At 46.2% G+C, this 17,189-nt stretch overlaps 1 protein-coding gene across 1 annotated transcript in view; it reads left to right on the forward strand.

The window, feature by feature from the left end:
- The first annotated feature begins 15,937 nt into the window (after positions 1-15,937).
- The window catches only part of USP6NL (USP6 N-terminal like), a 136,599-nt gene continuing 135,347 nt past the window's right edge, over positions 15,938-17,189 (forward strand). Inside the window, exon 1 of the mRNA XM_038741023.1 lies at positions 15,938-16,068. The gene's annotated coding sequence lies outside the window, so the exon portion shown is untranslated. The remainder of the gene's footprint in view (positions 16,069-17,189) is intronic.

The raw sequence follows: 17,189 nt of genomic DNA on the forward strand, positions 1-17,189 counted from the left end.
ATGTGAAATCATTCTGGCATCTAGGACTGACAGGTGCAGGTGTGTGTTATCCTCTGGTCTATTGTAGTCTGATCTATGACAGAATGGTTAACTTTTTATACATTGTGAAATCGCAATGAGCTGGTGTGGCCCTACAATAAAAGCTGAGGAGAAAAAAAAATCTAGATAAAGGACACTAGCATTAGGCATATTCGATGACAGTTATTTATTATGATGATCACAGAAGAAACTGCAAATTGGCCTCATTGCAAAGAGCTATCATGCAATATCCAAATAAAACAAATATTAATGATAGTGATTGTGTCAATAATAAAACCAAGAGCATTTTAATGAGGCTTTTCATGGTACTTGTTTACTGGAGTTTATTGATGCTATTTGGATTCAGTTTTGAACAAGGTAGCCCGAGGAAATAATCGGAGCGGTGACCTGTCATTGTGTTGTAGTAGATGTTTTGACTCAATATCGTGGTACAAACAAATGGACACTGAGCTTAGTCGAAAAGCAGAATCCAGAGATGTTAGGGAAGTGGTTCTGTGGTTGTCTGGAAAGGTCTTTTTTGTAAGTAAAGAGAATTCAGTAGAAAGATCTTCTCCAACATGACTTTGAATTAATGCATTAGTAAATCCTAATTATTTGAATTTTGCATGTAGCCAGAAACTCCTTATCATTAGCTTTAAAAGCACTCAATTACTTTGCCCACTTCCAAAATCTCACCTCTCTGCTCGCCTACTACAACCCAGCCTGCACACCTCACTTCTCTAATGTCAACCGACTCACTGTACCTCGATCTCTTCTATCTCACTGCCGACCTCTTGCTCACATCCAGCTTCTGGCCTGGAATGCCCTCCCTCTTCATATCCGACAGACAATTACTCTCCCCACCTTCAAAGCCGTATTGAAAGTACATCTCCCCTAAGAGGCCTTCCCTGACTAAGCCCTCATTTCCTCTTCTCCCACTCCCTTCTGCGTCACCCTGATTTGCTCCCTTTATTCACCCCTCCCTCAGCCCGACAGCACTTTTGTATATGTCCATAATTTATTTATGTTAATGTCTGTCTTCCCCTCTAGACTGTAAGCTAGTTGCGAGCAGGGAATTTGTCTACCAACTCTGTTCTATTGCTATATTGTACTCTCCCAAGCACTGCACAGAGTAAGTGCTCAGTAAGTACGATTGATTGATTGATTGTTGTAGCCTGGATTTATGTTCATTTTTTAAATTTCCACCGGCAGATCTGGTGAAGAGTGCCCTTCCTCAATAACTTAGAGGGTGAATGGAGAAGTTTTTCAGTCATCATTAAAATTGGTTTGTAAATCAATCCATCAGCAAATAAATTACTGTCCTTATAACTCTCACTTTGATTTAAGGTTTTAAGTATTTGGCAATTTCTTTGAGAAAAACAAGGTCACTGATTAAGTAAATTTTTCAAAATTATCTCTCTTTCCTGTCAAATCATGAAGACCTTCTCTTTTATTTTCCATAATCTCTTAAAAACTCTCTCCAGCAGTTTATGAATAACTCAGTTGCTTGAAAGGGAACCAACATGACCTACTGGAAAGAGCACGGTCCTGGGAGTCAGAAGACCTGGGTACTAATCCCAGCTCCATCACTTGTCTGCTGTGTGACCTTGGGAAAGTCACTTCACTTCTCTGGGCCTTGGTTCCCTGTTCTGTAGAATGGGGATTAAGATTGTGAGGTCCATGTGGGACAGGGACTGTGTCCAACCTGATTGGCTTGTATCCGTCCCAGCGCTTAGTAGAGTGCCTGGCACATTGTAAGCACTTAATAAATATCATAAAAGCAAAACGTAAACCAAATTAAGTAGCCCTTGGATTTCCACACAGATTCTGAGAGAAAACTGCTCTTGGAGAGTTTTTCAGTGCTGGCTGAATTGTGGTAGGTGGAGCTGATCCCAGTTGAAGAGTTTATATTATCTTCTGAAGGCTCCAGACAATTAGAAAACCTTTTTTGGATTGAAAGATGAAGGAAAACAAGATGAAACAATCTGAATGTTTAGGATTTTAGGGTGTGCTTGGACTGCATTGTAAAGTTTTCACAACTGATCAAATTTTTAGCCCCCCAAATTTGCATCACATCTTTTCACTTTCAGTGCTCCGCACACAGTAAGCGCTCAATAAATAAATTGGAATGAATGAATCCTCTCACCTTTCTATGCATCTCTACTTTCTTTTGCTCCTTTTATCAGCAAGATAGGAGAACCCAAATATAGTTCTCTTAAAAAACACTCAAGTCAAGTCAGCATGGCCTAATGGGAAGAGCAGGAGGCTGAGAGTCAGAGGTCCAGGGTTTTAACCCCAGCTCTGTCCTTTGCCTCCTGTGTGGCCTTGTGCAAGTCACTCAACTTCTTTGTGCCTCAGTTTCCTTATCTGTAACATGCGGATAAAGTACCTGTTCTCCCTCCCTCTAAGTATATGAGCCCCACGTGGAACGGGACTTTGTCCTATCTGATTATGGTGTATGTATCCCGGCAATTTGTACAGTGCCCTGCACATAGTAAGCACTTAACAAATACCATTATTATTATTAATAGTAATAATAATAATGAGGATTTTATGTCTCAGGGATTCATTCATTCAGTCGTATTTATTGAGCACTTACTGTGTGCAGAGCACTGTACTAAGCACTTGGAAAGTATAATTTGGCAATCACTATTACAGGGTATATGGAATAACTCAGGACTGTGAGCAAATTCCGGGTATTTTCCCACCTCGGAATGGTTATTTGACCACTCCCAGTCCTGAAATAGTTGAAAATTCATTGTTTTTACTGACAATAGCTGGCTGGAATGATGCCAGGGCCCTATAATTGCATTTATGGAGAGTTCTTTCCAGTGTGGCCAAATGTAAAGAGCATAGGGCTGGGAGTCAGGGGCCCTGGGTTCTAGCCCAATTATGCCACTTGTCTGTTGTGTGACCTTGGGCAGTTTTCTCATCTGTGAAATAGGGATAGAATATCTGCTCGACCTCCCACTGACACTGTGAACCCTGCAAGGGACAAGGACTGTATCCAGACTGATAATTTTGTATCTCCCCCAGTAGTTGGCACATATCTAAATGTGGACCTCACTTTAAAAAATCTATAAATTGCTAATCAATTATTTGTAAACTTGTGAACAATTTAATTCATTTTTAAAATGGTATTTGTAAAGCACTTACTGTGTGCCAGGCACTGTACTAAGCATTGGGGTAGATACAAGATAATCAGGTTGGACACTGTCCATGCCCCATATGGAGTTCACAGTCAGTCATCCCCATTTTACAGATGAGGTAACTGAGGCACAGAGAAGTTAAGTGACTTGCCCAAGGTCACACAGCAGACAAGGGGCAGAGCTAGAATTAGAACCCAGGTCCTTCTGACTCTCAGACCTGTGCTGTATCCACAAGGGCCATGGTGCTTCATTAATAAGTAGAATGAAAGGAAATAAAATTGGTGCTTGGGACTATCTCTTCATATTATTGCATTTTACATGTATTAATAGTATTTGAGCATCTGCATGCAAAGCACTGTACTAAGTGCTGGGGAAAAATACAAAGATGAGAATTCAGCCCTGTTCTGTAGCTCCCAGGGGGTTCACAATCTAAGAAAATGGGGAGTCAGAGGGCCAGCAGTGGATAAACAGAGAACAGTGGATAAGCAGAGAAGCAGCATGGCTCAGTGGAAAGAGCCCGGGCTTTGGAGTCAGAGGTCATGGGTTCAAATCCCGGCTCCACCAATTGTCAGCTGTGTGACTTTGGGCAAGTCACTTAACTTCTCTGTGCCTCAGTTACCTCATCTGGAAAATGGGGATTAAAACTGTGAGCCCCCCGTGGGACAGCCTGATCACCTTGTAACCTCCCCAGCACTTAGAACAGTGCTTTGCACATAGTAAGCGCTTAACAAATGCCATTATTATTATTATTATTATTATTATTATTATTATTATTATTATAAACAAGAAAATACTGAAATGATAGAAACATCAAAACCACACAAGGAATGAAGAAAACAATTAAAACAATGAGAGACAGTATACTATGGCCAAAAGGAGCCGTTTTTAGGTACTCGACTACTCTAGCAGGCTGATCCAGAGTCCAGCCGTCATGACCTTCTGATCTTTGGAGTGTTTGCCAGGTGAGGCAGCTGTCCTGTATTTGGCCTGCCCCCCTCCAGTTGGCCAGGGCAGGACCCCCATAAGGTGCCATGGGGTGGGCAGCCTTTCCCTGGCCTTGGCACTCAAGAGGAGGAGCCATCAAGGCAGCAGCCTGCTGTGCTGCCATTTGCAGATACTAGTGGGATGAGACCACCGTGGGGGCAACAACAGTGAGGGAGACCGAGGTAGCGCTGCAGAGATGGAGGCGAAGATATACTCCTCGCCCATCCTCATCCTGCCTCTCGCCCAGAGGATCTTGGCTTCAGACATCAACAGGGGGAGATTGTAAACTTCTTGCAGGCAGGGAGCATATCTTCTAACACAATTGTACTCCGCCGAGTGCTTTGTATAGAGCTCTGCAAAAGTTCAGTGTTCAGTACACACCACTGATGAATTAGGAGAGAGAAAAACAGCTGAAATTGTCCCTTCCCCTACCTCTGCAGTTTCTGCTGTAGACCAGGAGGGTTGCTGGGGTTCCTGGTCTTTGGAATTTCTGGAGTTTCTGCCTGAAGAATTACTCTCCCCGCTCCCCGTGCAGACTAGGAACAAGGAGTCAGCTCTGGCAGAGAGGGGTAGGGGGCTTTTCCTATGCCTTAATCTACTTTCCTGCTGTGGCCGGCTTACCCTGCAGGCCACAGACAACTCTGTGCTTCTAAAATGTCTATTTTTATGGGTAGCATGTGGGCATCCCTAGGGCTAAGGGTAGGTTTTTCCCTGTAGTCTCTCCTCTGACCTTGCACAAGGCCGTTGGCTGCCCGGAGTTTGTTTTCCCCCATCTGTAAAAAGAAGATAACAGCTACACAGAGATGACAACTTCTGTAAATGCTGCATTCCTTCGCCTGGAATAAAAATTAAGTCGTTTCATTATTCTCAGACCTCAACTTTCCACACTTGTGAAAGTCAGATGCTAGAACTCAGTTAATTAAAGGGCTGGAAGGTTTACATCATTTATCTCTTTATGGCATCAGCAAGTGGTATGGCCCCTCTGAGTGGAAGTCTCTGGAGGATTCATTTTTAGAATAATGATCCAACGGCAAAACTAAAAATTGTTGCGAGGAAATATTTGAAGAGCTGCAGGCAATAACAGCATGCTGAATGGTGTCTATTTAAAGCCACCCTATTAAAGCTGCGTTGTTGAGCTTTAAACTTTGTTGCTTTCCCCTACCTGTAATTTATTTTACTGTCTGTTTCTCTGGCTAGAAAGTAAGCTCATCTACTAACTCTATTTAATGCTCACAAGTGCTCAGTTCCGTGTTCTGCCCAGAAGTGCTCAATAATGAAAATGAGAACCGAGGTTCTAATCCCAGTTCTGCCCCTTGCTTGCTGAGTGACCTTAGGCAAGACACTTAACTTCTCTGTGCCTCAGTTTCAATACATGTTCTTCTTCCTATTTAGAGCGGGAGTCCCATGAGGAGCAGGGACTGTGTCCGACCTGATTGTCTTGATCGTGCCAAGCTTAATATAGTGTTTGGCACATAGTGAGCACTTTAAGGCCACAATTATTACCATTAATGGAGGAAACCTTGCTTTGACAATGCTTGAAATACTGAGAAAGGTAGAAGCAGCATGACCCAGCGGAAAGAGCATTGGCCTTGGGGTCAGAGTTCCTGGGTTCTCATTCCAGCTCCATCACTTGTCTGCTATGTGACCTTGGGCAAGTCACTTAACTTCTCTGTGCTTCGGTTATTGTGAGCCCCTGGTGGGACATGGACTGTGGCCAACCCGATTAGTTTATATCTACCCCCAGTGCTTGGTACTGTGCTTGGCACAGAGTAAGGGGTTTAACAAATTCCATTAAAAAGGAAGCAGGAGGCAGGTTTTAGGTATCATGGTTAAATTTGCAACATTTAATATAGTAGTTCACCTTCTTTCACCAACAAATAGTGGGCTAAGAGTTTTCCCAGTACTGGGCATCAGGCTTTTCCTTAACCAGAGCCTGCTCCACTCAAACACCAGGATGGGCAGGCTTCCGCTTTCCGAATCATCTAATCGAGGGGCAAGCGTGGGCACCATCCTCTCAGGGGTGAAAACCAGGTGCCATTGTTATATTCCCCCTAAAATAAAGGGTGTGTGTGTGTCGGGGTGGGGGTGGGGGGTCATTCAATCATATTTGTTGAGTGCTTACTGTGTGCAGAGCACCGTACTAAGCACTTCGAAAGCGCTTTTAGACAGTGAGCCCATTGTGGGCAGGGATTGTCTCTGTTGCAGAATTGTAGTTTCCAAGCGCTTAGTACAGTGCTCTGCACACAGTAAACACTCAATAAATACGATTGAATGAATGAAAGTGCAATTCAGCAACAGAGACACCCCCCCACACAATGGACTCACAGTCTAGAAGGGGGGGAGACAGACATCAAAACAAGTAAACAGGCATCAATAGCCTCAAGATAAATAGAATTATAGATATGAGCACATCAAGACAGGTAATAATAACAATAATAATGATGGTATTTGTTAAGCACGCACTACGTGCCAAGCACTGTTCTAAACGCTAGTAGTTACAAGGTTATCAGGTTGTCCCACGTGGGGCTCACAATCCTTATCCCCAGGTGGGGATGGGGTAACTTGGTTACAGATGGGCTAACTGAGGCACAGAGAAGTGAAATGACTTGCCCCAGGTCACCCAGCTGACAAGTGGTGGGGGCACGATTAGAACCCATGACCTCTGACTCCCAAGCCTGGGCTCTTTCCACTAAGCCACAAGTAAACAGCCATTAATTATAAATAAATAGAATTACAGACCTGTCCATATATACACAAGTGCTGTGGGGTGGGGAGATGGGGTAGAGCAAAGGGAGCGAGTCGGGGTGATGGAGAGGGGAAGGGGGTGGGCTGAGGAAAAAGTAGAAGCAACGTCCCTTAGTGGAAAGAGCCTGGGCTTGGGAGTCAGAGGTTGTGGGTTCAAATCCCGCCTCCACCACGTTTCAGCTGGGTGACCTTGGGCAAGTCACTGGACTTATCGCACATAGTAAGCGCTTAACAAATGCCATCGTGGCTCAGTGGAAAGAGCGTGGGCTTTGGAGTCAGAAGTCATGGGTTCAAATCCCTGCTCCACCAGTTGTCAGCTGTGTGACTTTGGGCAAGTCACTTAACTTCTCTGGGCCTCAGTTCCCTCATCTGGAAAATGTGGACTAAGACTGCGAACCCCCCGGGGGACAACCTGATCACCTTGTAACCTCCCCAGCGCTTAGAATAGTGCTTTGCACATAGTAGGCGCTTAATAAATGCCATTATTATTATATTATTCTCTGTACCTCAGTGACCTCATCTGTAAAGTGGGGATGAAGTCTGTGAGCCCCACGTGGGACAACCCTGTATCAACCCTAGCGCTTCGAACGACGCTCGGCACATAGTAAGCGCTTAACAAATATACAAATACAAATTATAGCTATAAGTCTATTTATTCTGACGGTTTTGACACCCGTCTACATGTTTGGTTTTGTTGTCCGTCTCCCCTTTCTAGACTGTGAGCCCGTGGTTGGGTGGGGACCGTCTCTATCTGGTGCCAACTTGTACTTCCCAAGCGCTTGGTCCAGTGCTCTGCCCACAGGAAGCACTCAATAAATACGATTGAATGAATGAAGGAATAGCATTAAAAAGGGGGAGGGGGCTTAGTCTGGGGGCTAACCCAGGCGGCGCCCCACGAGCCTCAAAAATCTCCAGTGGCTACCAGTCAACATATGCATCAAGCAAAAGTCCTCACTCTCGGCTTCAAGGCTGTCCATTCATCCCCTCGCCCCCTCCTACCTCACCTCCCTTCTCTCCTTCTCTGGCCCAGCCTGCACCCTCTGCCCCTCTGCCGCTGCTAACCTCCTCACTGGGCCTTGCTCTCGCCCATCCCGCTGTCGACCCCCGGCCCACGGCGCTTTGTACAGTGCTCTGCACACGGTAAGCGCTGATGACTTGACACCTGTCCACATGTTTTATTGCCTGTCCCCCCTCTTCTAGACTGTGAGCCCGTTGTTGGGTAGGGACCGTCGCTATACGTTGCCAACTTGTACTTCCCAAGTGCTTAGTACAGTGCTCTGCACACAGTAAGTGTTTAATAAATATGATTGATTGATTGACTAGTACAGAGCTCTGCACACAGTAAGCGCTTAATAAATACAATTGAATGAATGAATCTAGCTTTACTTCTATTTATTCTGATGACTTGACACCTGTCCACATGTTTTATTGTCTGTCCCCCCTCTTCTAGGCTGTGAGCCCGCTGTTGGGTGGGGACCGTTGCTATACGTTGCCAACGTGTACTTTCCAAGCGCTTAGTACAGCGCTCTGCACACAGTAAGCGCTTAATAAATACGATTGATTGATTGATTATTACAGTACTCTGCACACGGTAAGCGCTTAATAAATACGATTGAATGAATGACTCCAGCTTCACTTCTATTTATTCTGATGACTTGACACCTGTCCACATGTTTTATTGTCTGTCCCCCCTCTTCTAGGCTGTGAGCCCGCTGTTGGGTGGGGACCGTCGCTATACGTTGCCAACGTGTACTTCCCAAGCGCTTAGTACAGTGCTCTGCACACAGTAAGCGCTTAATAAATACGATTGATTGATTGATTGATTAGTACAGTGCTCTGCACACAGTAAGCGCTTAATAAATACGATTGATAGAATGCATGACTCTAGCTTCACTTCTATTTATTCTGACGACCGGGCACCTGTCCACATGTTTTATTGTCTGTCCCCCCTCTTCTAGGCTGTGAGCCCGCTGTTGGGTGGGGACCGTCGCTATACGTTGCCAACGTGTACTTCCCAAGCGCTTAGTACAGTGCTCTGCACACAGTAAGCGCTTAATAAATACGATTGATTGATTGATTATTACAGTACTCTGCACACGGTAAGCGCTTAATAAATACGATTGATAGAATGCATGACTCTAGCTTCACTTCTATTTGTTCTGACGACTTGACACCTGTCCACATGTTTTATTGTCTGTCCCCCCCCTTCTAGACTGTGAGCCCGCTGTTGGGTAAGGACCATTGCTATCTGTTGCCAACGTGTACTTCCCAAGTGCTTAGTCCAGTGCTCTGCACACAGTAAGCGCTCAATAAATACGATTGATTGATTGATCGATTAGTACAGTGCTCTGCACACAGTAAGCGCTTAATAAATACGATTGATAGAATGAATGACTCTAACTTCACTTCTATTTATTCTGACGACCGGACACCTGTCCACATGTTTTATTGTCTGTCCCCCCCCCTTCTAGGCTGTGAGCCCGCTGTTCAATCCATACTTCTCCACTTCAATCCATACTTCATGCTGCTGCCCGGATTATCTTTGTCCAGAAACGCTCTGGACATATCACTCCCCTCCTCAAAAACCTCCAATGGCTACCGATCAATCTGCGCATCAGGCAGAAACTCCTCACCCTGGGCTTCAAGGCTCTCCATCACCTCGCCCCCTCCTACCTCACCTCCCTTCTCTCCTTCTACTGCCCAGCCCGCACCCTCCGCTCCTCCACCACTAATCTCCTCACTGTACCTCGCTCTCGCCTGTCCCGCCATCGACCCCCGGCCCACGTCATCCCCCGGGCCTGGAATGCCCTCCCTCTGCCCATCCGCCAAGCTAGCTCTCTTCCTCCCTTCAAGGCCCTGCTGAGAGCTCACCTCCTCCAGGAGGCCTTCCCAGACTGAGCCCCTTCTTTCCTCTCCCCCTCGTCCCCCTCTCCATCCCCGTCTTACCTCCTTCCCTTCCCCACAGCACCTGTATATATGTATATATGGTTGTACATATTTATTACTCTGTTTATTTATTTATTTATTTTACTTGTACATTTCTATCCTACTTATTTTATTTTGTTGGTATGTTTGGTTCTGTTCTCTGTCTCCCCCTTTTAGACTGTGAGCCCACTATCGGGTAGGGACTGTCTCTATGTGATGCCAATTTGTACTTCCCAAGCGCTTAGTACAGTGCTCTGCACATAGTAAGCGCTCAATAAATACGATTGATTGATTGATTGATTGATTGACTGTCGCTATACGTTGCCAACGTGTACTTCCCAAGCGCTTAGTACAGTGCCCTGCACACGGTAAGCGCTTAATAAATACGATTGAATGAATGACTCTAGCTTCACTTCTGTTTATTCTGACGACTTGACACCTGTCCACATGTTTTATTGTCTGTCCCCCCTCTTCTAGGCAGTGAGCCCGCAGTTGGGTAGGGACCGTCGCCATCTGTTGCCGACTTGTACTTCCCAAGCGCTTAGTACACGGTGAGTGCTCAATCAATACGGCGCTTAGTGCAGCGCTCTGCACACGGTAAGCGCTTAATAAATACGATTGAATGAATGACTCCAGCTTCACTTCTGTTTATTCTGACGACTTGACACCTGTCCACATGTTTTATTGTCTGTCCCCCCCCTTCTAGACTGTGAGCCCGCTGTTGCGTAGGGACTGTTGCTAGCTGTTGCCGACTTGTACTTCCCAAGCGCTCAGTACACGGTGGGCGCTCAATCACAGTGCTCTGCACATGGTAAGCGCTTAATAAATGCCATTATAAAAAAAAATAATCGAGACGATGGAATGAATGAATGATTGAATGAAAGGCCTCGCGGCGGGGAGCTGAGGGCCAGGCCCAACATGGCGGCGGAGGCCGCGAGGCCGAGGGCGGCAGGGGGCGTTCCCGGGCGGGCCCTCGAGGGGGCGGGCCCACCGGCGGAATGGGGGCCAGGCGGTTTCCATAGCTGCGGCGGCCGGCGGTGTCGGGCCGCCGGGGGGAACTTCCTGGTCGGCGGGGGGGGCTCCCTGTCCGCTGTCCGCCTCCCGCAGCTCCGCCGGGAACCGACGGGCACCGGGGAACCGTGGGGCGGAGCAGGCCGGGGCAGTTGCCGTGGCAACGGGGGAGCCCCGCGCGCGCCCCCCCCCCCCCCGCCAGCGCCGCCGGGACGGTCCCGAGGTGAGTTGGCTCTCGCTGGACTCGGCCTCGCCATTCCTCCCTTCAAGGCCCTACTGAGCGCTCACCTCCTCCAGGAGGCCTTCCCACACTCAGCCCCCTCCATCCCCCCCCTCCTTCCCTTCCCCGCAGCACCTATATAATAATAATAATAATAATAATAGTAATGGCATTTGTTAAGCGCTTACTATGTGCAAAGCACTGTTCTAAGCGCCGGGGGGGGGGGATGCAAGGTGATCAGGTGGTCCCACGGGGGGCTCACAGTCTTCACCCCCATTTTACAGATGAGGGAACTGAGGCTCCGAGAAGTGACTTGCCCAAAGTCCCACGGCTGACGATTGGTGGGGCCGGGATTCGAACCCATGACCTCTGACTCCAAAGCCCGGGCTCTTTCCACTGAGCCACGCCGCTTCTCTATGTTTGTACATATTTATTACTCTATTTTCCTTGTACGAGTCCATTCTGTTTATTTTATTTTGTTGATGTTTGGTTTTGTTCTCTGTCTCCCCCTTCTATCTATCAATCAATCGTATTTATTGAGCGCTTACTGTGTGCAGAGCACTGTACTAGGGACCGTCTCTAGATGTTGCCAACTTGTACTTCCCAAGCGCTTAGTACAGTGCTCTGCACACAGTAAGCGCTCAATTTATTTTTCGCCCCCCTCCACCCCTCTGTCTTACCTCCTTCCCTTCCCCACAGCACATATATATATGTTTGTACGTACTTATTACTCTTTATTTTACTTGTACATGTCGTTTCTATTGATTTTATTTTGTTAATATGTTTGGTTTTGTTCTCTGTCTCCCCCTTCTGTCAATCGATCAATCAATCGTATTTATTGAGCGCTTACTGTGTGCAGAGCACTGTGCTAAGCGCTTGGGAAGTACAAGTTGGTAACATATAGAGACAGTCCCTACCCAGCAGTGGGCTCACAGTCTAAAAGGGGGAGACAGAGAACAAAACCAAACATACTGTATATGTTTGTGCATATTTATTACTCTATTTATTTTTCGCCCCCCCCATCCCCCCGTACTACCTCCTTCCCTTCCCCACAGCACCTATATATATGTTTGTGCGTATTTATTACTCTTTATTTTACTTGTACATGTCGTTTCTATTGATTTTATTTTGTTAATATGTTTGGTTTTGTTCTCTGTCACCCCTTTCTATCAATCTATCAATCAATCGATCAATCAATCGTATTTATTGAGCGCTTACTGTGTGCAAAGCACTGTGCTAAGCGCTTGGGAAGTACAAGTTGGTAACATATAGAGACAGTCCCTACCCAACAGTGGGCTCACAGTCTAAAAGGGGGAAACAGAACAAAACCAAACATACTATATATGTTTGTGCATATTTATTACTCTATTTGTTTATTTTTCGCCCCCCCTCCATCCCCCCGTCTTACCTCCTTCCCTTCCCCACAGCACCTATAGATATGTTTGTACGTATTTATTACTCTTTATTTTACTTGTACATGTCGTTTCTATTTATTTTATTTTGTTAATATGTTTGGTTTTGTTCTCTGTCTCCCCCTTCTATCAATCTATCAATCAATCGATCAATCAATCGTATTTATTGAGCGCTTACTGTGTGCAGAGCAGTGTGCTAAGCGCTTGGGAAGTACAAGCTGGCAACATAGAGAGACGGTCCCTACCCAACAGTGGGCTCACAGTCTAAAAGGGGGAGATGGAGAACAAAACCAAACATACTAGCAAAATAAAAGAAATAGAATAGATATGTACAAGTAAAATAGAGTAATAAATATGTACAAACATATATACATATATACAGGTGCTGTGGGGAAGGGAAGGAGGTAAGATGAGGGGGATGGAGAGGGGGGCGAGGGGGAGAGGAAGGAAGGGGCTCAGTCTGGGAAGGCCTCCTGGAGGAGGTGAGCTCTCAGTAGGGCCTTGAAGGGAGGAAGAGAGCGAGCTTGGCGGATGGGCAGAGGGAGGGAGGGCATTCCAGGCCCGGGGGAGGACGTGGGCCGGGGGTCGGTGGCGGGACAGACGAGAACGAGGCTACTGTATTCATTTATTTATTTATTTTACTTGTACATATCTACTCTATATCTTTTATTTTGTTAATCTGTTTGGTTTTGTTCTCCGTCTCCCCCTTCTAGACTGTGAGCCCACTGTTGGGTAGGGACTGCCTCTAGATGTTGCCGACTTGTACTTCCCAAGCGCTTAGTCCAGTGCTCTGCACACAGTAAGCGCTCAATAAATACGATTGATTGATTGATTGATTGTCTGACCCGGCCCCGGCCCGACCCCGGCCGCGGCCTTAGGGGGATGGCCCGCCCCCCGGGGCCCCGGCCGGGAACCCCGTTTGAACGCCCCTCCCTCCCCCCTGCTACACCGTAAGCCCGCCGTGGGCAGGGGTCGTCGCTCTTTGTTAATAATAATACTAATAATAACGGCATTTATTAAGCGCTTACTATGTGCAAAGCACTGTTCTAAGCGCCGGGGAGGTTACAAGGTGATCAAGTTGTCCCACAGGGGGCTCACAGTCTTCATTCCCATTTTACAGATGAGGGAACAGAGGCACAGAGAAGTGACTTGCCCAAAGTCAGCTGACAATTGGCGGGGCCGGGATTCGAACCCACGACCTCTGACTCCAAAGCCCGTGCTCTTTCCACTGAGCCACGCTGCGTCTTTGTTGCCGAACTGCCCTTCCCAAGCTCTTAGCACAGTGCTCTGCCCACCAGAAACATGCTGGAATGAATGAATAATAATAATGATGATGATGATGGCATTTATTAAGCGATTACCATGTGCAAAGCACTGTTCGCTCGGGAGGTTACAAGGGGATCAGGTTGGCCCAAGGGGGGCTCACAGTCTTCATCCCCATTTTACAGATGAGAGAACTGAGGCACAGAGAAGTTAAGTAACTTGCCCAAAGTCACACAGCTGACAAATAATAATAATAATAGTAATGGTGGTATTTGGTAAGCGCTCACTATGTGCAAAGCACTGTTCTAAGCGCTCAGGAGGTTACAAGGGGATCAGGTTGTCCCACAGGGGGCTCACAGTTTTCATCCCCATTTTACAGATGAGAGAACTGAGGCACAGAGAAGTTAAGTAACTTGCCCAAAGTCACACAGTTGACAATAATAATAATACTGGTGGTACTTGTTAAGCGCTTACTATGTGCAAAGCACTGTTCTAAGCGCTGGGGAGGTTACAAGGTGATCAGGTTGTCCCACATGGGGCTCACAGAAGCAGCGTGGCTCAGTGGAAAGAGCCCGGGCTTTGGAGTCAGAGGTCATGGGTTCAAATCCTGGCTCCACCACTTGTCAGCTGTGTGACTTTGCGCAAGTCACTTCACTCCTCTGCGCCTCAGTTCCCTCATCTGTAAAATGGGGATTAAGACTGTGAGCCCCCCGTGGGACAACCTGATCACCTTGTAACCTCCCCAGCGCTTGGAACAGTGCTTTGCACATAGTAAGTGCTTAATAAATGCTATTATAAAAAAAAAATCCCCATTTTACAGATGAGGTAACTGAGGTCCAGAGAAGTTAAGCGGCTTGCCCAAAGTCACACAGCTGACAATTGGCGGAGCCGGGGTTTGAGTGAATGAATGAGGGCGGGGGTTCAGGTGGAAGGGGGTGAGGCCAGCGAGGGGGCATCCAGGAGGAGGAAGAGGAGGGAGGGTGTACTGAGCGCGTGTGTGCAGTGCGTGTTTGCGTGCAAGATAAGGCACCGACCAAGGTGTGGAGGTGCGGGGGAGCAGAGGGCAGAGCTTCTCCCCGCAAGTTTTCCTCCTCCTCCTCCTCCTCCTCCTTCTCCTAGGACCCAGGGAAACTTTCTCGCCATGGCATTCCTTCTTTCTTTCTTTTTTCCCCCCTTTACGCTTGCTTCCGTACCAAGGAACTCTGTTTCCCAACTGCGGGCAGAGGGAGCTGATGGGAAGAAATGAGGACTGACGACTGAGAGCCCGGAAAAGTTTCCGCCGTGTTGCCGGGGGCAGCGGAGCATCGAGTCGATGCAGGCCATAGGTCGTATTGATGGTGATTCATCGCATTTATTGAGCGCCAGCTGGCTGCAGAGCACTGTACTGAGCGCTTGGGAGAGGACGACAGAACATCAAACACATTCCCTGCCCACTACGAGCCCGTGGATTGGAGGACGAGCTCACAGGCTAGGGGGCTTATCGGGTGCAGAGCACTGTACTGAGCGCTGGGGAGAGGACGGTAGAACATCGAATGCGTTCCCTGCCCCCAGCGAGTTTACAGTCCGGACGCATTAATGTAAATAAATAAATTACGGATACGGACAGAAGTCCTGCGGGGCTGAGGGAGGGGTGAGTAAAGGGAGCAAACCCAAGTGAAGGGCGAGTTTATTGACTTCGCAGGGCTCTCTTACCTTGGAAATCCGTTGAGCAGATGGAATTAACGTTGTCAGAATAGGTGGTAGATGCTTTTGAAGCAAACTACTTGTTGACTGTCTTCAAACACAATTATCTTGCGTTAGAGGAGCTCATCCTCTAATGTGGGTGAATTAATTCAGGGAGTGGAAAATACGTGATTTTAAAGCAGTGTTTTTGTTTCTCAGGTTTTCTTTTCCTTTGTTAAAAGGGGTTTGAATCATAAACGTTGATCATTGTAAGCAATGATTAAGTATTGGTCTTTGAATTCATAACATAGAGAGCCTGGTGAAGTGCCTCTCACTACATCTTTCTAATACTTCATCTCCATTGGTGAATTGTGAAAGGGCGAACAAGTTTTTTTTCTGAGTTCTGTCATAGTAAGTTAAAAGAAAATGAATCACGCGTAACTCTGTTCCGTGTATTTTTAATGTCTATTTTTGGACGCACAATAAAAGCACCCTTTATGTAAAGGGCTTTAAAGTAAAGCACCCTTTATTGGCTCTCTCTTTTGAAGGAAGCAGATCTTGGATTATGATCAAGTGAACAAAAATAAGTCAGAAAGTACTAAAACATACCTGGAGACTGTAAACGTGACCTCATTTGGAATATGAATTGCAAAACACAGCTAAATCAGAATTACATCAGGTATGGATCATGTAAAGAAAAGTCCTGTTGAATCCTAGTACTATACAGTCTGATCTTCCTTTGGTAACCGACTTTCAAGTAACCTGGGCCTCTGTGTGAAAAACCGTAAAACTGATCTCAACTAAAATAACTGCAGAGTTTTATGAAAAGTATGAGATTAGTTTATTTTGCCATCGATTTTGGAAACGTTATTCCCATCATCTAGAAATGATGCTAAATCTTTTCTTTAAGGAGTGCCCATTAGAACCAGTGTAAAATAGATTTAAAAAAAATTGTTAGGATGCCTCTTCTCAAATCAATAATGGTGGAATCTTTATTTTCTTTATTCATATTGCTTCTCTTATAATCAATGCTTTTCTTGTATTTGCTTGTGGCTTCCTTGGGACATTGTTTTTTCCTAGAAGTCTTATCTAAATAAATAGTTACATAGCTATTTAGAAAAAAAAATGCGCCAACACTGGACTGTGAGTTCTATTCATTGCTCTGTTGCTGAGTCACTGGGCAAGTCACTCAACCCATAGGTGACTTCATCTGTAAAATGATACAAGTAAAGTATTTACATTTATGCCGTTGCCCTACCTGCAACTCCCTCCGTCCCACCTCAAGTCCACCAGCCCCCAGCCATCCTCATCATCAGAGCCCTTCTAAAATCCTTCCTTCTCCAAGAAGCCTTCCTGGATTAGTCACAACACTCCCAAATTACTTAGATCCAATAGTCACCCGTACGTATCAGTACTCAGCACTTTGGGGTGCATTAGTATTATGGTCGTATTTGTTAAGCTCCTACTATGTGTCAGTCACCATTCTAAGAGCTGGGGTAGATAAAAGTCGATCAGGTTGGACACAGTCCCTGTCCCACATGAGGCTCACAGTCAAAGTAGGAGGGAGAACAGGTATTTAATCTCCATTTTACAGTTGAGGAAACTGAGGCGGTATGTGTATGTAGAATCAGTTGAGGTTCTTCTTCCAGATGTAGTTGTGTTGATACTTGTTATAACTTTGCCCTCCCTCCTGCTCCCACTGTTTTAAAATGTGTCTGCTTGGCTCCCTCAGTTTATCAAGTGAACCTCTCGAGGATAGGAAATGGTGCATTTGACTTCTGGTATATTCTCCCAAGGGTT

This window comes from Tachyglossus aculeatus (genome assembly GCF_015852505.1).
Source record: "Tachyglossus aculeatus isolate mTacAcu1 chromosome 12 unlocalized genomic scaffold, mTacAcu1.pri SUPER_6_unloc_1, whole genome shotgun sequence".
Classification (NCBI taxonomy): Eukaryota; Metazoa; Chordata; class Mammalia; order Monotremata; family Tachyglossidae; genus Tachyglossus; species Tachyglossus aculeatus.